This window comes from Ochotona princeps, chromosome 14 (genome assembly GCF_030435755.1).
Source record: "Ochotona princeps isolate mOchPri1 chromosome 14, mOchPri1.hap1, whole genome shotgun sequence".
Classification (NCBI taxonomy): domain Eukaryota; kingdom Metazoa; phylum Chordata; class Mammalia; order Lagomorpha; family Ochotonidae; genus Ochotona; species Ochotona princeps.
In genome coordinates, this window is record NC_080845.1 from 5,588,192 (window position 1) to 5,612,154 (window position 23,963).

At 57.3% G+C, this 23,963-nt stretch overlaps 1 protein-coding gene across 3 annotated transcripts in view; it reads right to left on the reverse strand.

Annotated features, from left to right (window-relative positions):
- RALGPS1 (Ral GEF with PH domain and SH3 binding motif 1) overlaps positions 1–23,633 on the reverse strand; it is a 225,108-nt gene extending 201,475 nt beyond the window's left edge. Inside the window, exon 1 of one of the 3 annotated variants that reach the window (XM_058672753.1) lies at positions 23,046–23,183. The gene's annotated coding sequence lies outside the window, so the exon portion shown is untranslated. Of the gene's footprint in view, positions 1–23,045; positions 23,184–23,359 lie in introns of those variants that run through there. The other 2 variants (XM_058672752.1, XM_058672751.1) reach the window with 2 other exon arrangements.
- Between the last annotated feature and the right edge of the window lie 330 nt (positions 23,634–23,963).

Consider the following 23,963-nt stretch of genomic DNA (forward strand, 5'->3'; position numbering starts at 1 on the left):
TAGACCAGCCCTAGGACTCCAGGCTGAGGACAGCAGAGCCTTGCACAGGACACCATCCACTGGCACAGACCACGGTACTGGGGGCCAACGCAGCATCACTGAGAGGAGCCTCAGCGTTGGGTCCTCAAGGGTGAGAGGGCGAGTGTGTAGAGGGTAGGCAGGGTGGGCACACAGGGCATGGGCAGAGGCATGGAACCGGCAGGTGCATGAGAGCTGCCAGGAGCAGAAGCAGGGCTGCCTCCCTCCCGCAGGCCAGTGTCCATCACAGATCACCAGGGATGCTGACTGAAGCGGCGAGGCTCCTGGCACAACCCTCACAGCATACAGCATCCTATCTGGGCCCGCACCCTCATCTTCCCAGCCAACCTTGCAAACCCTCCCCCAGCCCTGCCCTGTGCAGAGCAGTCATCGGCCCTGCAGCCTTGGGGTGACCAGGGGCCATCTCAAAGGCCACCTCTCCATCCTGGTAATTGCCACATGTTATAGGACACTTATTTTATGCCAGGTTCTTGGCTACAGGATTTAGGCACATTTAAAGAAAAATCCATTTTACAGATGAGATGCCTGAGGTGCAGTGGGGTTGTCCCAACTGGAACAGGGACATGTGTACACCTACAGCAGAGTGGCCTCTACCAGGCAGGAAGGCTGGTGTGACGGGAGGGGCACCAGTAACAGGAGAGGCTGGACTGATCAACCTCATGTCACACACCTGCCCGTTTCTTCCCCCCTCACCCTCCTGCCACACTCCCAGAACTAACACTCACTCTCTCTGTCTCTCTCTCTGTCTCTCTCTCTCTCTCTCTCTCACACACACACACACACACACACACACAGAGCCAACCTTTTTCCTCTTTTCTCTCTCCCTCAGCCACAGCTCTCATGATGTCACCCACGGGGAACGTGGCAGCTCTGTAGAACCCGCACAGGGATCCGCGCCCCCCATCCCTGCCTGCGGCTGACCACAGGGTCCTGTCCAGAGCCTGTGTGCACGCCTGGCGAGGGAGGGGAACACTCCCTGCGTGGTGCTGGCTTCCTTCCAGGCAACAGGATGCTCCTCCATTCCAGGCCCAGGAAACCCAGGAGAAGGAGGCTGAGCCCGGCTCATGCGGACAGCGGCCTCACAGCTTCTTCCTAAGCCCGCAGAGATCATTTCAAAGAAAACATACACGTCATCACGGCTAGTTCAATTACAAGATGGCGATTTCTTCCAAACGTTCCAGATGAGTCTGAAAACAGATTCCCAAAGCCCCAAATAAGAGCCCAGGGTCCGGCCGCTGCCTGCTCCTCCTCCCCACGTCCGGCACAGAGGTCATGACAAAGACCAGGTGGGGAAGACAAAAAGGGGCTTCTGCCCACAGCCCATCCACTGACTGCTAAGGCTGCTCTGCGAGCGTTAAGTACACACACACACTCGCTCTCTGAACCACACAGTCCACGGCACCCTATTTTTTGTATTCACGAAGGTCGCTCACCACTCTTGAGCCTGGACCACCTGCCAGTAGCTGGAGGAAGCCCTCTACTGAGGTGGATGGCAGTGCCACTCCCTGAACCTGCCAGGGACCTTCTCCAAACCCTTCCAGCCTCTCCTGGCCCACAGTGGCATCTGGCTGCTGGATGTGACGTGGCCACGGCAGCACAAGGCACACGTCAAATGCCATCTCTTGCTCCCCACATTTCTAGGCTCCTTGCAAACCACCCTTTTGCAAGTTTCTCTAGTCTCCTCTGCAAGGCAGAGACGTGGGGCCAAGAAGGCACCTATGTGCCCAAAAGGCCACAGACAAGACATCAGCCACGCCCAGGAAGGACGGCTGACTGCACAGTGCAGGGCTGACCCTACCGCAGGCACCAGGAGTCGGTGAGGCCTGTGGAGAGGAGCAGGTGTGGAAGGCCAGGATGGGGACAGGGAGCACTTCAGGAGGAGTTCATGGCCATCGATGCTTCCACAGCCAGCGTCCCCCTGCAACCCTGGAGCCAAGTTCTGGGTGCTGAAGCTGGGGAGACACTCCGGGAGCTCAAGGCCAGCCATGTGAACATACACAGCCGGCCGGCCAGCCACATAAACACACACACACACCCTAACACTGAATGAAATAACGTGCAGCTCCTGTGGGACACCCGCTGAGCGAGGGAAACCTTCACTCCCAACAGGGAGTTAGTACTGATGCGCCCACGCCTTCAGATGCACTTGGGGTTGAACCTCCTGGACAGGCTTCGGGTCCATCAGAAACAGTGGCAGCTGCAGCGGCACGTCTGGCTCGGCACGCAGACTCAGTTGGTGCCCACCTGGGGAGGCCTGGCAGTGACATGCCACTGCACACGGCCACACAGCAGGCTGCAGGCAGTACCCCTCCTGTCCAACACTCACCCACCCCTCACTCTGTGCACCTGGCAAGGGGCCTGACCCCAGTGGCCTGCAGCATGGGGAGTCCCGGCGACAGATGCAGGTGTGGCTGGCATGGAGCCCTGCACCAGCTCCTGCTCCTACCAACAGCTCCGCAGACACCTGCGTCTCTGCCCGGGGCAATGCTATTGGGCTCTGAGGCCACAGGAAGTGAGCCTGAGTGCAGGGCCAGGAACAGCTCAATGTGAAAAGGCAGAGCCAATCCCAGGGTCCAATGCCAGCCAGGGCAGAGGGGGCAGCAGCAGGTGACATTTGTGGGGCAATTGGTGGGGGTTGGGGGGAACTCCTGAGCTTATTGTCAGGCTCAAAAGGAGGCGGTGGCAGAGGACAGAATATCACAAAAGCCTGAGGTGGGACAGCTGTCACAGCGCACTTCAGTGAAGAGGCCAGGTCACGTTGGCTGCTGCCCCAGGAGAAGGGCAGTCCTGGAGGCCCCTGCTGGGCAGGGGAGCCCCACATCCCCAGCGGCCGGTGCCAGGCTAGGGCCTGCAAGTCTACCCTACCCAGGCAGGGTCTCCAGGCACCACAGAATCCCCGAGGCCTGGTCTGAGATGGCTCCAGAGGGGCTGGAGGTCCCGGACCAGGGGCTGGGACAGAGCAAGAATGGCAGGGGTGGTGCAACATATGGGAGGGCACTCTTGTTCAGCTAACATGGGATGCTCCTATTCTGTGGTCATGTGCCCCCTGTGCCGGCATGCCACTCCGCCACTGGCCCAAAACCGTTTCAAGATCATTCAAATCGACTTTCAAAAAGTGTCAGCACTCCCACATCCCATCCACCACCTGCCACCTCTGGTCTCTCATACAAGGGCCACTGGCTAGGGTGGACACGACCCAGGGATCTCAGTATTGCCCCCATCACCCTGAAATTGGCCACCTGGTAAAGGTCCAGTAACATGGGGAACCATACTGCAGGGCACACGCCTGTGCAGGGCCCTGCCTGCCAGCCCCTGCTACGTGAGACCTGGATGGTGAACTGGGGCCCCACTTGGGCTCAGCACTCTGACTCGCTCCCACACTCCTACATGTGCTCGCCTGCCTGGACCAAGTTTTAGGGAGTGGGTGTCCCCTTGGGCTGAACTCATCACTTGCTGAAACACAGACGAGACCTGTAACTCACAGGAGAGGCCTTAGGTTCTTCTCTGCTACTGTCCCCTCTTACCAGGTCCCTCAGAAACAGTGAGGCAGGTGGGGCACCGGTTACCCAGGTTCCTGGGCCTTCCTGACACTCCCCACTGAAAGAGGGACCTGCCTGCAGAGGCTAAGGGAGAGAAGGGGACAGATCCTGCAGGGAAAGGGGAGCTGAGGCCCTCTGGTGTTGGCACAGAGAACAGCAGGGAGCACAGGCAGCCATGGGAAGCTGCTGGGGGAAGCTCCCCTCAGTCCAGGACCTGGGGCAGGGAACACACTGCCAGGAGCTGAGGGTGGGGAGCGGTGCCACAGGTGCCAGGGACAGACGCACCTGCAGGTCCAACTCTGCAGACCTGTTCCGCCCTTGGGCACCATGAAACAAATCGGCCCTGCCTCCCCAGGCCTCCACAACCACACACCCCCCCCCCCCCCGTGATAACAGACAAGGAGCAGCAAGAATGTGTCACGGCACTGACAGAGAGGAGGTGACCCCGGAAGACAGCAGCCACTTCCACGTGGGAAGTAGCTGCACCTGGATTGAGGAGGAAGCCGTGCTGTACAGGAGCAAGCATGGAGCGGGAAAGGAGCTGACATGATAGCCAGAGAGAGACGGGCCCAGGAAGAGGCTTCAGGGGAGACATGTGACTGTCACTCAGAGGACACAGCAGATGCCTCCTGGTCCTGGGCAGGACACAGGGCTGCCAGGCAGCCATCGGCTCTCCCCAGTTAACCCAGGAACCACGTGCCAGTGCCCGTCAGATCCTCAGAACTCAGCAAGTTGGTTCAAAATTCCTCCTGGCGGGGGGGGCCAGTGGCCTGGCCTAGCGGCTGAAGTCCTCGCCTTGAACGCGCCTGGATCCCACATGGGCTCTGGTTCTAATCCCGGCAGCTCCACTTCCCATCCAGCTCCCTGCTTGTGGCCTGGGAAAGCAGTCGAGGACGGCCCAAGGCCTTGGGACCCTGCACCCATGTGGGAGACTTGGAGGAGGTTCCTGGCTCCTGGCTTTGGATTGGCGCAGCTGTGGCTGTTGCGGCCACTTGGGGAGTGAACCAGCAAACAGAAGATCTCTCTCTCTTTCTCTCTGTGAATTTGACTTCCCAATTTTAAAAATTTACATATTTTTTACATACTTATATATTATATATATATATATAATTTTTTTAAGTTGAGGATCAAATGTTACGGCACATCAGCTGAAGCTGCTGCCAAGACACCTGGATGCCCTGGTTTCTGAGCTGCTGCCCCGGCGCCCTGCTGGTGCAGCTGGGGAGGCAGTGGAGGACAGCCCTTGCTTGGGCCCCGCCCAGCGGGCATGGTCTGGCCCAACCCCCGCTGCTGTGGTCATTCAGGGTGTGAACTAATAGAAAATCTCTCTGCTGCCTTTCAAGTAGATGAAAATAAACATTTTCTTTAAAATCTTATCCATTAAAAGATAATAAAAAAGAGAGAGGAGAAAGAGAAATCTCACTCATCCTGGTCAGGAAAGTACCATGGTAGGAAAGGCATGCAAGTGGACACCCCGGGGAGGGTGTCCGTGCAGCCACCGCGGACACCCCGGGGAGGGTGTCCGTGCAGCCACCGCAGGGGATGAACTGCCATTCTCAACAGCCAGGACACCCCAGAGGAAGCTCCACGGTGCCTGAGGGAGGTGCGGCACCAAGCGGGGCCTGTCCTCACAGGGCTGGCATGGGGACAGCTGCAGGTGGCCACCTGGAAGCAGCCCGGTGCAGGACAGGGGAGCCCACACTCCAGGAAGCCCACCCTCGGGGGCCCCACTTACTACAAGGTGGGAAACCCGTGTCCACTTGTTAGGACCCTACAGGCTACGAGGCAGAGGACAAATGGGATGAGTGAGATGGCTGTGTGCCCTGGAGGAAGATGCCCCCATGCCTTCATCGGTCAGTGTATCCTGGGAGCCTCCACAGACAGGACGTGTGGGTCAGCTGCTGCTCTGGGTCTGGCTTGAGGAAAACCTGACATCCCAGGACACAGCACACGCGCCACCCTGCCCCCCGGCCGCTGACGGCCCGCGGCAGACCCCGGGGCGGGGGCAGGGGCACAGCCCCCTGGCACTTCTCTGATGGGATGGAGAACGTTTCTAAGTGAGGACCACACGGACTGGGAGTCAGGGGCGGATGACTGGTGCGACGGCGCCCCCTGGTGGACAGCCTCACGCAGCCCAGGCAAGGGTGTCCAATGGTGCTCGCGCGCACACACACCCCTATATTCACGCATGCACACGTGCATACAGACATACACACACCTTGCCAACAGGCGCCAGGAGGCAGGTGGACACACAAGTACAGCAGCGGCATTGGCGGCGTGGGGAGGGGTCAGCAGAGTTTATTTACGACACTGTGTTTCTGCATTTGCAACCACCACAAAGCACACCCATCTGTGCAGAAGTGGAGTGGGAGGTGGGCTGAGCCAGAGGTTCACTTATCCAGGCTACCTACATGTATGTCCCCCCAAAAGCAGCTTAGGGTTCATAAAGAACAGGATCGGGGGCCTCGGGTTGGCTGCAAAGAGGGTCGGCAGGAAGAAAGCTAGCTAAGGTGGGACCCACAACTCCACGCCATCCCCCTCCTCCCCTCCCTGCACACTCGTCACCAATGGAGCTACACCCGGACCACACAGAGGCCACCACCCTCCGAGCCCTGCTCAGTCACGACCACTGAAGCCATTTGGGGAGCGAATTAGTGGATGGTAGGTGTGTCTCTCCCTCATTTCCTCGCTCTCTCTCTAACTCTGGCTTTCAAATAAATAAAAATCCTCTAAAAAAAAAATTGTACCGGGCCGGCAGCGTGGCCTAGCGGCTAAAGTCCTCGCCTTGAAAGCCCCGGGATCCCACATGGGCGCCGGTTCTAATCCCAGCGGCTCCACTTCCCATCCAGCTCCCTGCCTGTGGCGTGGGAAAGCAGTGGAGGATGGCCCAATGCCTTGGGACCCTGCACCCGAGTGGGAGACCCGGAAGAGGTTCCAGGTTCCCGGCTTCGGATCGGCGCGCATCGGCCCGTTGCAGCTCACTTGGGGAGTGAATCATCAGACGGAAGATCTTCCTCTCTGTCTCTCCTCCTCTCTGTATATCTGGCTGTAATAAAAAATGAATAAATACTTAAAAAAAAATTGTACCCAGAGGACACATCACCACAAAAGTAGCTCATGCAGACGTAGATGGCATCCACTGGCCAGGAGGCCTGTGCCAGGCATGCCAGAGGGTGTGGCGAGAGCTTTGGCATCCTCCCGCACAGAGGCAGGTCTCCGTGTGCAGCGCGTTCCGCACACGAGCTCTTCCGTGAGGGCCAGTCTCGTCCCTGCTCTCACTTGCATGATTCAGTGCTTCGTCAACTCTCAACATCCCACTTACATTTTGTCATCACAATCACAGCTTCTTAAATTTTTTTAAAAATGTATTTGAAAGGCAGAGTGTCAGAGAGGAGAGACAAGAGACAGAAGGAGAGCTGGTTCACTCCCCTGACGGCTGCCGGACACCAGGATCGCCAGCCAGCTGATCCTCGGCGGGTCGCAGTGGCCCAGCCTTTGGGCCATCTTTGCTGCTTTCTTGGGTGCATCAGCAGACAGCTGGACCAGAAACAGCGTGGCCAGGACTCGAACCAGCACTCAATAAGGGATGCCAGTGTTGTGGGCTGCAGTTTAACCAGCCACACCATAGCGCCGGCACCGCCAGGATTATTCAGATGCAATGGCTACGCCTGAACGCTGTGAGGCTTGGTGCCAAATGTCCTGGCCGTTTGTGGGCCGAGACATTTTTCTTCATCTCAGCTACTGTGAGAAGTCTTCCGGCAGTTCCTGTCCGCTTAGGAATGTGTGTGGGTCCAGCAGAAAATGCACACAGCATGTAGCCCTGCGTGACAGCATTTTGGTCCCCACCAAGTGGGGGTCACCACTGGACTCAGGTGGGGATAAGATGCCCAGGATTCCTCCCCAGCACCTGGACAAGTGTCACTCCCTGGCCCTGGCTGCTAAGGCTGCAGCCAAGCCATGTATCATCCTGAGGCCTCAGGGCTCAGCGGGTCTTCTCTGGCACAGTGACATCTCCTGGACAGTCACATCTGGAGCTACCCTGTGCTGATCCTGCCTGGTTCATGAGAAGCCCTGTTACTTGCAGTCAAGCGTTTCCCAGGTCCATTCTCCATTCCACTTGGCTTTGCTCTCCAGCTGTGACCTCTAACAGCCCAAACACCAGTCTTGCCCACCACCCGTGCCTCTGTACCTGCTGGGGAGAGACTCTTCCTGTCTGCTGGCTCCCTCCCCAAAGCCAGCATGGGACCAGATTACAGAGCCAGGAGCTAGGAATGCATCCAGAGATATGTAGGGGTGAGCGGCACCCAATAACTTAACCCTCACCCCTGCTGCCCAGGGTCTACATCAGCAGGAAGCTGGAGTCAGCAGCCAGGAGCAGGTCTTGGGCGCTCCAACCTGACATGTGGGCATCTTCCCCTCAGCCTTCACCGCTGGGCCCATCACCCAGCCCCGCACTGCCTGGCGCTGACGCCGGCAGGACACCATCAGCCTTGTGCTCCTTTCTGGTCCCATGACCTCCTCTCTCCTGGCACTGGTGACTTCAGAGGGCATGGGCACATCACCTCGGTGCTGCGGGCTGATGTTTTCCAGCAAGCCTTTCTCCCCCATCATCAGGTGTTCTAGCTGCTCGCTCTCAAATGAGGGCAGGTGAGCCCTGGCCTGATACACTTCCCAAAATAGTGCTGGGGTGTTCCCTCGGGTCTCCTCTGCTTATCACCCAAGATTCCAAGCTTCCTGGGAGCAGGGCAGCGGGGGGACTGGTGCTGAGGTTCGACCCCCATGCCCACCCGCAGCACCATCTCCTGCCTTAGCCTCCTTGATGACTCTGCTTTATCCTATGGACTTCAAGTTCCCCTCATGTGGAGCCAGGCACTGGCCAGGGATCTGATGAACAAGTCCGCACCCCCAGCTCCTCGCTGGAGGCCCATCCAAAAATCACCAAATTCCACAAACAGACTGCACTGGATGACACCGAAGAAACACGGGGTTATGTATAACTTACCAAGAGCTGGCAGAGTCCACGCCCCAGGTGTGTGCGGCGTGTGGTGTGTGAGAAGGTGGGAGCCTGCCTGCAAGTGAGGGATCTTCCTCCTCTGTCCACTGCCTGCCCCTTCTCCCCAGTTGTCTCAATCCTGAAAACCAGGCAGAAAATTCCTGAGAGCTAACCATGCCACTGACAGGCCGGACCGTCCCAGCCGACAGGTGTTACCAGGACAGCACATGCTGTGGCAGGCACGTCACCAGCCTCACCTCGCTGATCACAGCCAACCTCGCTCGAGGGACACCTGGCCCTCCAGGGGCACCAGGCAAGCATCCTGGACCCCAACCACATCTCACCCAATCCACATCAGGGGCAGGAGCCAGGTCTGTCAACTGCGTGCTTATAGTCCCACAGCCAGGAATCTTCATCGGGTTGCCCCTGTTGGATGTGGGAAGAGGAGCTGCCATGAAGGCTGTTACAGACAGAACAGGATTGGGGCTCCCCCTCACTCTTGCAGGCATTTAAACCTCAAAGTCTTGTGCCAACAACTACTGGATCAGCACTGAGGGGCGAAGGGTGGCCTCTGGGAGGTCTGCAGGTCAGTGGGGATGCGCCCACAGGAGGCGGCACTCACGAGGGGTGTGCCTGCACGAGCCGGGCCACTGCCCGCCTGCCTCTGCTGCCTGCCCACCACTGCCACATGCGGGATCACTGCCACACGTGTGCCACGTCACACACCAGGCTAACAGGGCCACGCCATCTTAGACTGTGAACCCCAAACTGTGAGCCAACGTGCACCTGCTGGCTTCCTCAGAAGCTCCTTTCAGGCGATCCAGTTAAGGTACAGAAAAGCTGATCGATGTACAGACATTTCCAACAGGGGTTAAAGACACAGAAACAGGCCCGGTGCAGTGGCCTAGCGGCTAAAGTCCTCGCCTTGAATGCACCGGGATCCCATATGGACACCGGTTCTAATCCTGGCAGCCCCACTTCCCATCCAGCTCCCTGCTTATGGCCTGGGAAAGCAGTCGAGGATAGCACAAAGCCTTGGGACCCTGCACCCTCGTGGGAGACCTGGAGGAGGTTCCTGGCTCCTGACTTCAGATCGGCGCAGCACCAGCCATTGTGGTCACTTGGGGAGTGAATCATCAGACGGAAGATCTTCCTTTCTGCCTCTACTCCTTTCTGTATATCTGACTTTGCAATAAAATAAATCTTAAAAAAAAAAAAAGACACAGAAACACACAGAGCATAAAGGTCGCTCTCAGCCCATTATCTGCTGGCCCAGAACCCACCTCTCTGAGAATCCAATAGAAAGTCAAGTTTATATCATTCCATTCTTAATTTCCTTTAAAAAAAGAAAAATGAAGAAGACGACGACGACAAAGAACTTAGGAGAGAACTCACCCATCCATTGATTTACTTCTCAAAGACCCAGAACAGCTGGGACTGGGCAGGAGCGAAAGCAGGGAGCTAAGAACCTAATCCAGGCTTCCCATGTGGGTGGCCTTGAGCCACCACCACTGCCCTACCCAGGCTCCATGTTGCAGGTGACCGGTTCCAGACACCAGACACAGGCATCAACCCAGGCACCTCAACATGCAACGCAAGGCATCCTAACCACCCACTTCTTAATGCTTTGTGTCCCTCACCTCAGACCCATGTGGAATCCACTGGAGCGTGGGGCCGAGCTCACCTGTAACTTTCAGCACAGATATCCAAACATCCTAGCAACACAGAAGACCCTCCCTCGTGGCTATGCAACGCCCGCTGTCTCCTTGATAAAGCCCCCATGGAAATGAGCCGTCCAGTCCCTTCCGTCCTATTTCTGGCTTTCCTCTGAGCACTGCACAGGAGCAAGCTTTGGGGGCACTCCAGCTCTCAGAACCCACACAACACTGGGCTCACCTCAGCAACTCTGGCCACATCTGCCACAATGGCGAAGGTGGCCCTCACAGCCACCCTGTGTTCTTCCCTGGTGACAGGGCTCCTGGTCTGCAGGTGGATAAGGGGTTACCCTGAACCTAGGCTCCATTCCCCAGCTTCCCTTACTGGCCATCAGACCAGCATCTGTCCAGGGACACAGCACAGGCACCATGGGGGATCTCTGCAGAGCAGCTCTCGGAGGTCGCCATGCAGAGGGAAGGCGGGGCCCTGGCAGCCACTCCAGACCATGCTGTAAACTCAGACTCAGAAGGACGGTGGGTCTCTGACCACGCAGGCGCTGTGCTTGCTCTGCACCCACTGCCCCCTCAACTGCCCACGTGCGAAGAACTGCTTTAGTCACGTCTTTGCTAGTCTGTGCCCTCTCCGCAAGGGTCCCTGTACTACTTTACACAAGCATGTGATTCAGACACCTGTAGAGTTGAACAAGAGCCTAAAAGAGTGAAGGCAAATTCACTGCTTGGTTTGTTTCTAAGCCTTAATTTGTTGGCCTGGTACGGTGGCCTAGTGGCAGAAGTCCTCATCTTGCACATGCTGGAATCCCATATGGGCGCTGGCTCATGTCCTGACTGCTCCACTTCCCACCCAGCTCCCTGCTTGTGGCCTGGGAAAGCAGCAGAGGATGGACCAAGGCCTTGGGACCCTGCACTCATGTGGGAGACCTGGAAAGAAACTCTTGGCTCCTGGCTTCAGACCAGCTCAGCTCTGGCTGTTGCAGCCACTTAGGCAGTGAACCAGCGGACGGAAGATCTTTCTGTCTTTCCTTCTCTGTGTAAATCTGACTTTCCAATAAAAAATAAATGAATACATCTTTAAAAATTCTTAATTTATGGGCTCAGTGCGATAGCACAGCAGCAAAAGTTCTCACCTTGAACACACTGGGATCCCATATAGGCACCGGTTCTAAACCAGGCAGCCCCACTTCCCATCCAGCTCCCTGCTTGTGGCCTGGGAAAGCAGTCAAGGATGGCCCAAAGCCTTAGGACCCTGCACCTACATGGTAGACCCGGAAGAGCTCCGGGCTCCTGACTTCAGATTGGCTCAGCTCTAGCCATTGCAATCGCTTGGGGAGTGAATCATTGGACAGAAGATCTTCCTCTCCTTCTCTCCTCCTCTCTGTATATCTGACTTTGCAATAAAAATAAATAAATCTTTAAAAAAAATATTGATTTGTGTTGATTTAGTTTTCCAGATGAACATTAGTATTTTACCCAGCATCATCTCAGTGGAATGAAACCAGACCCTGTCCAGCACTAGGAAATAACTACCACCAGGGGTTGGTTTTGTCCCAGCCACTCAACAAACATGTACCCAGGCCAGTCACAAAAAAAAAAAAAAGAGCACAGGGTAAACAACCCCTAAAGCCACTTCCCCTCCACCTCTGCAGACACACTGTGGGAGGTGGGAGGGGCAGTTCCAGCTACACAAAGACCAGGAGCAGCCACTCCACCCCCAGACTCCAGCATGCATACAGAACTGTCAACAGGATCCTTCACCCCCATCATGATCTGGGAGGGCCCTGTGACCCTGACCCCTCTTGGCAGTGGAGTTGGCCCCGGCCCCGGCCATTCCCACAGCTGAAGGTCTCCAGATACAGGTTTGGATGCTGGCGGGCTTTGTCCCATGGATGACAGCAGAGGCACTGAGCTCAGACCAAGCATCATCCCCACGCTTTTCCAAGCCACCACTCTGCGACAGCCATTCTGCTGAGCACGTCACTCCTGCCCCAGGCCCGGCTCCTGCCATGATTCATGAGAACACGTTCTGTCTTCATGGGTCATTGCGCTGTCAACGCGGGTGTTGTCCCCACACCCACGGGTGCCGTCTCCATGGGTGCTGTCTTTGCAGGTGTTGTCCCCACACCCACGGGTGCCATCTCCACGGGTGCTGTCTTTGCGGGTGTTGTCCCCACACCCACGCGTGCCGTCTCCACGGGTGCTGTCTTTGCAGGAGTTATCACCACACCCACGGGTGACGTCTCCATGGGTGCTGTCTTTGCAGGAGTTATCACCACACCCATGGGTGCCGTCTCCATGGGTGCTGTCTTTGCGGGTATTGTCACCACACCCACGGATGCCGTCTCCATGGGTGCTGTCTTTGCGGGTGTTGTCATCATGGGTACCATCGTAACACTTGTGTTTGCTGTCATCACATCCAGGAGTTGCCATCTTCATGGATGCTGTCATCACATTCAGTGAAAACCAGAGCCCTGGGATCCAAGGTGGCTCCCCCACTCGTCCAAGACTCATCAGCCACAGCAGCTGGATTCAAACCTAACTCCTCCTTGTCCTCCTACTCCCATCCCCATTCAAAACATCGTCTTTCTGTCCTGTCCCACGGAGCTAGACAACAGTCTATGTCCCACCTTGGGGCGCACGGTGCCCTCAACCTGCCTCCACTTCCTATCCTCTGCCTCTTTCTTCCCTAGCGTTTGGGTCTCTCAGCTCAACACACATGAATGCCTTTCCTTTCTTCCCTTCCTTAGGGGCCAATGCCTTCACACAAAAAGGCTGGTTCTGCTCCCTAGGGTGCCCACTTCCCACGGGGATTCCTCACATATCCTCCCTTCCCCTCAGCTGGGACTCTCAGTGGCAACCAGATCTGGGTCTCCACCTTCCATGCCAGTCCTCCTTGTCCCTGAGTTCTATATCCAGGGAGTCAACCAACTATGGGCCAAAAGTAGCCGGGACCCTGCTGTGCCATGCAGGCTGTGCCTTGGCCTTGGTCCTGGCCAGCACGACACAGCAACCATGTCCACAGTGCTTTCCTCGGACTAGGTAATGCAGGTAGCCTAGAGCCAATGCTGAGTGCCTGGAGAGTACACAAACTCCACACACTACTAACTCTGCACCACTTCCCGTGAGGAGGTGGCGTGGCCACAGAAGACCTGTGTCTCACACCCCCCACACGTGTGCACACACATACGCACACACACGTCACAAGTCAGGTCCCAGAGCAGCTTCCGACAACCCTCGCACATTGCGGTTCTTTATCGGCTGCCCTGAGCTGATCTGTCAGACACCTGGGCTCACCTGGGCGTCAGACTTACTTTTTCCAGGTGAGGACCCCTCCTGCTCCCACCAGCGGTCTGGGTCCATCTCACTACTCCAACCCTGAGACCCCACCCTCACCCGCACCCCTGGCAGGCTTCTCCCTGCTGGCCCAAGTTCAGGATATGGAGAGCGTCAAGGACACAGCCCCAAGGCACAAGGGTTGCTTAGACCAAGGCAACTGGGGTGCCCCAACGTGGGACAACTACTGTCCTGGCCCAGACCTCGCAGAACTGCAGACCCCCAGGCCACTGCCCAAAGATCCCCAAACTCCAAGGCCAACACAAAACTTACCACCACCTTCCTCCTCCCAACCCTCCCCCGCTTCACACCCTGCAGCCTGGTCCCACCATCTTGTCACCCAAGAGCATTACGCACCCCGCCACCCACCAGTCATCACAGAGAAAGGCTGCTGGCTCGACCTCTTTGGAACCTGCCTTTCCCCAGCCCTGTGGTCACACACCTGCACTCTCCCAGTCTCCTCCCCATCACCCTCCACCTGCCACTGGCTGCAGGTGCTGCTGTTACACTCCTAGTTCCCGAACAACTGCCCAGCCAACACTCGCACTCCCAGGCACCACTGTAAGCCCCCTATGAGCTAACCCCAAACCTCCCTTCCAAGCTCGTCTCCCATCAGCCCTTCCTCTGCCCCTCCCACCACAGATCTCACCCCACACACAGTGCCGCACCTGCTGACTCCTCTGAGACACACCTAGCTCACTTTAGCTTCTGCCCCTGTGCTGGTCTCTCCCTGCCTGGACCCCTCTTTCCCTGAAAAACTGAAAGGTGCACTTCTGACCTGGGGAACCTCCTGCAGTCCTGTGCACACCCCCTTCCGCTTCCACCACCCATGAGTCTGCACAGCCATCGTCCCTCGCTGCCAGGCGTGAGCGCCATTCATCTTCTCTCACCCATCCCACTGGGGAGCTCCCAAGGCCAGGGACTGCAATGTCAAGCACAGTCCTCAGTGAGCCTGGATTTACTGCCTAAAGCCACAGGCAAGATCAAGGTGTTCTTCCAGCCCCTAAGAAGCCAAGCAAGCAACCGGACCTTGCAGGCAGTAACAGTGAGGCCAACTGTGACCTGGGAACCATGGCAGGCAGCGTTTGCAAAGCAGGCACTTTTGGCGACAGCTGGGATTCCTGAGGAAGAAGAGTCAGTGGCTGCACCCACCCAGGGAGCTCCAGCAGGGCTCCAGGAGACAAGGCCAAAAGCGCTCCCGTGCCTTCTGGTTCTTTCTGATTCACGGCATGCACGGCCACCACCTCACCCTGCAGAGTCCAACCTGAAGGCTCCTCCTTGGAAGTCGTCTCCACCTCCCCAGGTGAGCTCATTCCACTTACAGGCTCTTCACACTCTGCACTCCTCAGTGGCCACCGTCAGTGCCACGAATGGCCTTGACAGCACAAGCCGATGATGGTAAGGACCAGACGTGTCTTCCTCCGCCTCTGTGGCTCCCACTCGGCATAGCGTGGCCGCTCGGCCGGTGCTCAACACGAACCGGATGGCTGGTGGACAGACGGACTAACAGGCATGAAAGTCTAGCAGAACAGGGAAGAACAAGAGAGAGGGCTGCCTCCCACCACTGGTACAATCCTGCAGTGTCACCCGGCACTCTCCACTCTGAATCAAGCCTCACAATCTTAGTTCTTTAAGCCAGTGCTGTCCTAACAAGGAAAGGATGCACACACACAAGATATCCCTATTCCCAAGCTGGCATCTCCAAGCAAACCGACACCTTTGGTACTCCAGCTCCACACACATGGGTCTTTTCTGCACTGTGCTCCCAGCCACATCAAGCTCTTCTTGCAACTATATTGCTAGGTTCAAGGGCCTCTCACTGGTGCCAACTGAGCACTCGAGGCACTCCCTTTCTCACCCTGAATGTCAGTGCTGTGTGCCAGGCTGGCTCTGTTCCCTGCTTCCCTGTGTTCACACTGTGACCAGGCAGAGGTTCACGCCCGAGCTGAGTGCTTCGCCATGGACATGGCTGCTCACGGACACTGACGTGGGCAGCTGCTGAGGAACCACTACCAGCAGCTGGGTGTGCGCAAGTCCACAGGCTCCAGCTGGGAAACTTGAATTTCAGACCCTGGCAACCCCTCTGCCCTCATTCAGTGCAGGAGGAGGAGATGCGACAATCCCTTCAGTGTCAGCACAGAAGGACACTTCATCAAATGGGCACAAAGTTCACGGGGTGCTGACCGCACAGGTGTCTGCAGCAGGCACGCCCATAGCACCACCAGAGAGGCAAGCAAACTGACGCATCTTCTGAAAACAGCAGAATGCAACCTACCCTGTAGCAGCAATCACCTTGCAGTCCTGTCCAAACGCTTCCCAATAAGAACACAAGTTAACTTCCTAGCTGCCAGCCAATCAGAACGTTACCAACAGCTGCCACACTCAACTCATCCACAGGAAAGGCCGGGGTTTCCTGTGCGTTCCTCAGCCCTTGGCTTCCAAACTGAACTCACTAACTCAAAGCCAGTTATTGGGAAACAAGCTAAAGCCACGAGAAACTAATCCAGGTACCCTTGTGCAGGGCAGCCCTGCTTCCCCGTCCTTACCTGGGACTCCAGCAACGTGTGTGCTGGAAACCACACCTGCAGGTGGCCCTTGCCGCGGGAGCAGCACTGAACCCTTCCCAGGGCTACCTCCTGGGCAGCCTGCTGAACCCCTGCGAGTTGTGCACTTCTTCCCATGCCCACCAAAACCTGCCCTCTGAGCCCCACAGAGCTAGCGTGAGGCAGAAATGACAGGTGTCAGGAAAGCGTGAGTGCTGAAACCTGGTATAAAGGAGGGGACCACAGACCCAGCCACCTCCTCATTTTGTGGATTCAAGTCGGCCATTTGTTCATCCAACAAACACTCAGGCAACACATACCACAGGCCACATGCTATGCGATGCCCTAAGTAGCTGCTGGTGAATAAAACACACCCAGTCCCTAGGACGGCCATGGGAGCACAGTAGGCTGATCCTCTGCTTGGGATACCCACATCCCACCCACTCCTGCTTCTCACCCAGCTTCCAGCTAATGCACCTGGGAGGCAGCAAAAGATGACCCAGCCACATGAGTTCCTGCCACCCACGTGGGAGACCGGGCTTGAGCCCCACCTACTGTAAGCACCCGGGAGTGAACTAACAAAAGGAAGATATCTTTCTCTGTCTCTTCCCAAAGCTGGTAAAAGTCCTTACCTTGAACGCACTGGGATCCCATATGGGCACTGGTTCTAATCCCGGCAGTTCCACTTCCCATCCAGCTCCCTGCTTGTGGTCTGGGAAAGCAGTCAAGGATGACACAAAGCCTTGGGACCCTGCACCCATGTGGGAAACCTGGAGGAGGTTCCTGGCTCCTGGCTTCAGATCGGCGCAGCACCAGCCATTGCAGTCACCTGGGGAGTGAATCATCAGACAGATGATCTTCCTCTCTGTCTCTCCTCCTCTCTGTACATCTGCCTTTTCAATAAAATAAATAAATCTTTACAAGAAAAAATGAAAACAAAAAAAGCCAGAGGAACAATCTACTGCCCTGGATCAGCCCTGGGCTAGGCACTGAATGAAGTGGGAGAAACCAATGTATATTTATTTGTTTGTTTATTTACAATGGAGCAATGAAGAGAAAAGTAGATAGAAGAGGAGTCCGGGGAGAAAGAGACAGATCTTCCATCCGCTGACTTATTCCCCAAATGGCAACAGCCAGGAGCCAGGAACTCCACCCAGGTCTCCCACATGGGAGGCACGGGCCCCAGCACTTGGATCATTTTCTGTTGTTTTCCCCAAGCACATTAGCAGGGAGCCAGACTGGAAGTGGAGCAGCCAAAAATTAAGCCAGCACTCTAACACGGGATGCTGGTGCCACAGTCATGGGGTCTCTGGCTGTGTAAGGCTGGCCCCCAAAAACATCCCCTTTAAACCAGAGCCAGGGGAGTCACAAGCAAGTCACCAAGGGTCACACAGTTACCACGAGCCAGGCAGGACAGACAGGGCTGTGGGAGGCAGGATCCTGCAGGCAATGCAGACAGGCGGCCAAGGGGAAGACAGCCACAGGCAAGACGCAAAGTAACACAGTGACACGCTTACTAATCCCACATGACAAACTTCTGCTACAGACAGACAGTGCAAATGCTCCTGAATTTACTAACTGATTTTCCTTAAGCATTTCATGATTTAGCAATGCGCTGAAAGCAGCGGAGCCCTCTGCCCTGGTTACCAGACTTAAGGTGACACTAGGGGGAGAATTACTGTCCCCAACACACACCCAATGAAAGACGCCCATCACTCCTCCTTGCTTCTCAAACGATTTTTAAAAAAACCTAGAGGTATCAAACCCAAACAGGCGAACTGTCCTCTGATTACTCAAGTGACTGTCTTAACCTTAGAATGAAACCTGGCGCTTGGCAAATACTTGCAGGGAGGGAATTTCAACTGAACTTGAACTATGGTTATGCAGCGGGGTGGAGGAACCCACCATGGGGGGAGGGTGGGGGGGAGAATCCCAGATTCTATGTAATTACAACACAATGTAATTAATGAATAAATTTAATTAAAAAAAAAAAGAATGAAACCTGGCTACAGAGCTCTCTAGCATGTAAGAAGCCAAAGTATTGTGCTACATAAGGTTCGTAAAGACGCATGCGTTACAGAGGAGCACAGGCCAAGGAAACAAAGAATCAGGGAAGCCAGCCCCCACTTGCTGGATGGCCCTGCCCCCATGCTTCCCTCCCAGCTGACCCCATCCTCTCCCTCCAGCACCCGCTGTCTTTACAGGGGTCTGGGCTTGCGTCCCTCAGCTGTCCCAGCCCGCCTGGCTTGGGCCTGGCGCCTCCATCTCCAAGCGTACCTGGGTTTTAACACATTTCTCATGTAGCCACTCACATAGTCTCCACTGGCAAGACACCATGACACCCACAGAGAAAGGACCCTAAACCCTGGGTGACTCTGGGTTGACAGAGGACACCATCCTGGTGCTAATGGCAAGCTCTCCCTCTGCTAGGCCCAGGCCTCCTCTCCAAGGCTCAGGCCACACCCACCACAGGGAACACCCACCACAGGACCTGGAAGTTTTGCCTGGCTTTCCTGGTCTCTGCTCTCCTCAACAGGTGCAGAACCGAAATACAGGCCCAGTGCAAGCCTTCCCCCGAGGAAGAATGCATCGGTGCAGGAGCTCCACTCAGCTGGGTGCAGAAATGGGGCGGAAGAGGAGGAAACCTGGGGACAAGCTCCAGGCTGCAAGAAGCCCCCCACCCCCGCCGAGTGCTCTGTGACTTCAGAGCTGGTCTCTCAGATCCCCTGACCATCCCACCAGCCCCACTGCCACTTCACCAGGACCCACAGAAAACAGCACCAGGTGCAGTTACATCAACAGCGAGCCCTGGGCAAGCTCCAGCTCCTGCCGGACACCAGGCTACATGTTCCACAGCCTCCAGTCAGGTAACACCACTATTCCCATTTTCCAAATCAGTAAGCTGAGGCTCAGACATCTGCCCAAGGCCACGCAGGCTGTGTGGGGTAGAGCTGGGACTTGAACCCACAACGGCACAGCTCCACAGGCTGAATCTGCCTGGCTCCTTCACTTCTGTGATGGCCGCTGCCTCTGGCTATCTTCCACCCGTGGGAGACTCTCCATTGACTGTGAGCTGAACACACAAGCCCCACAAGGCTGCAGCATGAAGGCAGGGCAGCGTCCTCCCTCACAAGGGCAGGGAGAGCTGCAACCTGCAGTTCCCAGCTGCTCCACTTCCAATCCCACTGCCTGCTGAGGCACCTGGGAGAGTAATGCAAGACGACACAAGTGCTTGGGCCCCTGCACCCGTGTGGGAGACCCGGATGAAGCTCCTGGCCTCTGGCCTGGGCATGACCCAGCCCTGCTTGTGGTAGCCATTGTTAAGTCCTCCACTGAATGGCAGCGAGATCTCGCTCTCCTGTCTCTCTCTTTCTCTCTCTGTCACTCTGCCTTCCAAATACACGATAAACTGGTTGTCGTCTACAGCCATACCACCCTGAACACGCCTGATCTCAAATACACAATAAATCAACTTAAAAAAAAAAAAGGAAACTGAGCACAGGCCCCCTCCCTCACAGAAGCTAATCCAACCATCTCCCCCAGCCCTGACTTCCGGGCAGGCAAGGTGGGCCTCAGCAAGCACCAGTGGCAGCGTTCAGCCCTGTCCTTTCTTCCGCTTCTCCACCTGCCCCCGCAGCACCTGCAGCAAACGCTTCCTCTTCTCCACACCCCCACCCGGAGAACTTTGTAGGAACACTGCCACCGGCCACACCCAAACCTTGCTCAGTGCGTGGCATGGCACGTGCCTGTCTCAAATATCCGGGCAGTGGGAGGCACGGAGTCCAGACCCAGCTGGTGGGGCTGAGCATGTGCCCCTCACGCCGCCCACTGAGCTCTCATGCTGGGGGTCGCCTCAGAGACCCTCGCCCCCACTGGCAGCAAAGAAAACAGGAGGCATCCCCTGTTCAGGGAGAAGTATGTGCAGGGCCAGGCACGGCACAGCACGGCCACTCAGGCTGTGACCAAGCTGTGCAAGCCACGACAGCCAATGTCGCTGTCCCAGCCCTGGGACCACCCACACTGCCAACCTCCCCCATGACTCCTCTGTAACCAGGGCTTGCCTGCGGTACAGAAACATCTCTAAGCTGGCATCTCCAAGGTTCCCGGGTGGCTGCCAACAAATGGAGCATCTGTCTAGAAGGACTAGTGACTCCCTGCCAGTTAGCAGGTTTGCTGTCTCCCTCCAGGTCTTATTTCCTCCCAGGAAGCAGATCCCATTATCACTATCATCATCAGCAGCAGCATCCAGTTGACAGATAAGGCAGACACAGAGATTAGGAAAATTGCCCCAAGCCATACAGTCAGAGAGACCAGTTGGACTTTAAGCCCAGGATCTCAGCCGCCCAGGCTCTTTTCCTTTCTCTTCCCTATCCTGCCTCGCATTCTGATGCACGGGGTTGCCCTCTAACCTGCTGTTCACTGGGAGCAGAGCCAAGGCCTTCCTAGACAACAAGAGACGGCTCTGGCTTGTCTTGTAAACAATGACTGCTGACCAGGCGGACTGAGTCCTGCATGCGGTAGGGGGACCACACCGGGCCCTCACTATCAGGGAGAGAGGTTTATTAGTACCGAAGAGGGACAGTATGTATTGCGCGGAACATTTTCCAATACTGGACCAATTTCCAAAAGTGATGGGGTGAGCAGATGGAGCAGTAGAGAGAACGTATAGAAAGCTCTTCTTTGCGTGGGAGGCGGAACATGTCATAAACAAGGAACTGGTAACAGCGGGTGCCCCTAGGGAGGAGGATCAGCCACTGGAATCTTCAGGCAACAAAGATTCTTGCTTTACAATTTACCTTCCTACTTGTCTTAAAGAAGAAATGAAGTGTGACTTGAGGAAACGACTTACTGCCAAACCTTCCCCCAAGCACTCGTGCGCATATGGCTGAGGCCGTGAACCCAAGTGGCTGAACTCCACGAGGGTGCCAAATGGGGGCGTTTTCAAGCTGAGGGTCTCTGATTTCACTGACAGTCTGGCACCGCTTCCTGGACATTGCCAGAGGGCATTCTACCACACGGTTCTGCTTCGAGTCCCTCTTCTGTCCCTCGGAAAAGGATTGAATGAGCACCTACTACATGCCAGGTGAGGTGCCAGACGGACATGCGTGGGAGAATTCAACCGCAGGCAGCGCGTGTGGGGTTCCTCCAGGGCGAGCAGATGGGATGTGATCAACAGGCCAGAGCTAGAGGGGCTCTCAGTGAGCCCGCAGCCCCAAACCCGCCTCACTCAGCTCAGAAATGCCAGGTCTATCCCAGGTGAGAGCACTATCTGCTGCTCTAAGCAGCCTGTGGCGTTAGACAAGTGGGCAAATGGGGCTGGGCAGCAAATGCCCCTGACAGTGATGGCCAACAGGTGCCCTCACAGACTTTGAGCCGTTCATTCTTCATAACCACCTCGGCAGGTGGCGTGAGCATCCGTGATCCTACAGCAGGAAACCAAAGCACTAAGGAGCCGAGGTGCCGGTGCCCCAGGGCCCAGCTGCAAGTGGTGGTGGCTGGAGGCATCCAATGCCAACCTGCCTGACACCCGGGTCAACCGGCAGGACTCTCACCCTCATCACCAAGATGCAAAGTCCATTTACAAGACTGGCCTGGGGAGCCGCAGGGGCAGTACTTGCCCACTAAGGAACATTTTCTCTCTCCCACAAATGCTGCCACCCCCAACAAATGGCAGATCAGAAAGCAAAGCCCCTCGTGCTGCGGCACATCCTGGCCCTTGTTCACCACCAGGTTTGGGCATTTCTTTTAAAGAGCATAGTGGTCAGCCAGGGGGGGCAGCAGGCTCTGCAAGTAACTGATAGAGTTCTTCAGGGACAGAGGAGGACAGTGGACACATGCTGCTGCTGGACCTTCTGGTACCTGCCACACAAGGACAGGCCCTTGCAGGGGTCCTGTTCCTGACATGCCACCGCGGCTCACCAACACACCAACTCCTGCAGTGAGGTCCCCAGCATTTCCACAGCCTCTGTCTGGGCAAGGTAGGGAAGAGGCACAGCAGCTCAGAAAAGCCACCTGCTAGTGAGCAGGGACACTGGGCACTGGAAGGGCACCCAGAGGGAGCCCTGTCACCCCCACTTCCTGCTCTCCCCACCCCGTCAGATCCTAAGGAAAATGAGGCATAGCCTGTATTTTGTTTGGCATCTCTCCTCTGCAATGTGGTAACAAAACAAAACAAAACAAAAACCTGGGGTCCCCACGCAGCAAAGCCAGGGGAATTCCACAAGGATCAAGCCCCAAGTTCTCCTGGGGGTGGGATGAGGCCTAAAGGTCAAGACGACACACAACTCTGCCCTCCACGGGTGCCTACGGCCCCCCACCGGCCTGATAAAGCCCCTCCTCTCCAGTCCCAAGGAGGTCTACCTGGACCCACGCATTTCCTGGGCATCCCGCCACGGGGCAGGGGGTCAGAACGCTCATTTTGCAAAGACGTAAACAAAGCCACGCCACCCACCGCGAGACTGTGAGACACCAGCCCCACACCAGGCTGCCACTTCCTGCTCTCTGAGCTGGGCACCGCGCACATCTGTGGCAGCATCTGGCCCCAGGAGCCCACAAGCCAGAGCCCTTTCACGCCACGCACCAAGTCTCTCCACACGCACACACTCTTCCACAGCCCTTCCCCCCCATACACACACACCTTTCATCTAGGCAAGCCCCTTCGTCCACAACAGCGAGCGTCCCTGATGGCTGAAAACCTACGCGTCTCACTTCGGGCGCGGCGCGCACGCAAGAAGCGGGCCTAGGGCATGCGAGTCCGGCTCCACAGCGGCTCGGCCAGGCCTCGGCCGCTCCACCGGTGGAACCCGGGACATGTACAGAATCCTCGGAGAGCACCACGTCCCTACTCCCACCCGAGACCCTCCCCTGAGAGGCAAGCAGGACACCGTGCAGTCTCCGGAGACCACCCACCCCGCTGCCCGCTCCTCACCTGCGGGCCTCGCTTCCGGACCTGCAGCCACTCGGGCCCCTCCCCTTGCACCTGTGCTCTTCCCCAAGCCCGAGACTCGCCCGCCCGCCCGCCGGGGCCTCGCCTCGCTGGCCCCTCTCGGCCCCGCCCCCTGCACCTGCTGCCCACCCCTCCGGCCCCGCCCAACTGCCTCCTCCGGCCCGCCCCGCCCCCACCCCACGCGGGGACCCGCACGCCCGGGGCCCCCAGCCCCGCTGCAGCCGACCCCCCGCGCCCACGCCCCCAGACCCCTCCCCGGCCCCAGCGGCCGCCCCTCCGGGCCCCGCCCCCCGCACCTGCAGCTCCCTCCGGCCCGGCCCTCAGGGCCCCGCCCCGCCGGCCGCGCTCCTCACCGCCTGCAGTCCCGGCCGGTCACCTTGACGCGGACCGCAGCGGCTGCCGCCGCCTCCTCATGGCCCTGGGAGCGGCCCAGCGGCAGCGGCGCCTTGGCTCGGAGGCCGGAGCCGGGCCGAGCCGGGGCCGGGGCCGGGGCCGGGCGCAGCGGGAGCGCGGGGCCGACGCGGGAGCCGAGCGGGTGCCCAGCCGCAGTAAGAACCGTCCGCTCCCAGGCCTGAGCGGCGGGCTGCGCAGCCAATGGGCGCGCGGCGCCGGCGCAGCTCCGCCCACCCGCCCCAACCAGCTCGGGGCAGGGGCGGAGACAGGCAAATCGACCAGCTGGGCGCGCAGTGCGCAGCCGCGGCCGTGCGCTCCCCGGGCCCGGCCCTGCGCTGCTGCACCCCTGAGCATCCCTACCCACGACCTATCGCTTTCCACCAAAAAAAAAAAAAAAAAAAAACACAAAAAAATAGATTTTGGGAGCGAGACGTCACCTTTAGGGCGCAGCCCCGGTAACTCGGAGATAGGCCCGGAACGCAGAACGTCAAAGGCCAGAGAAGCGAC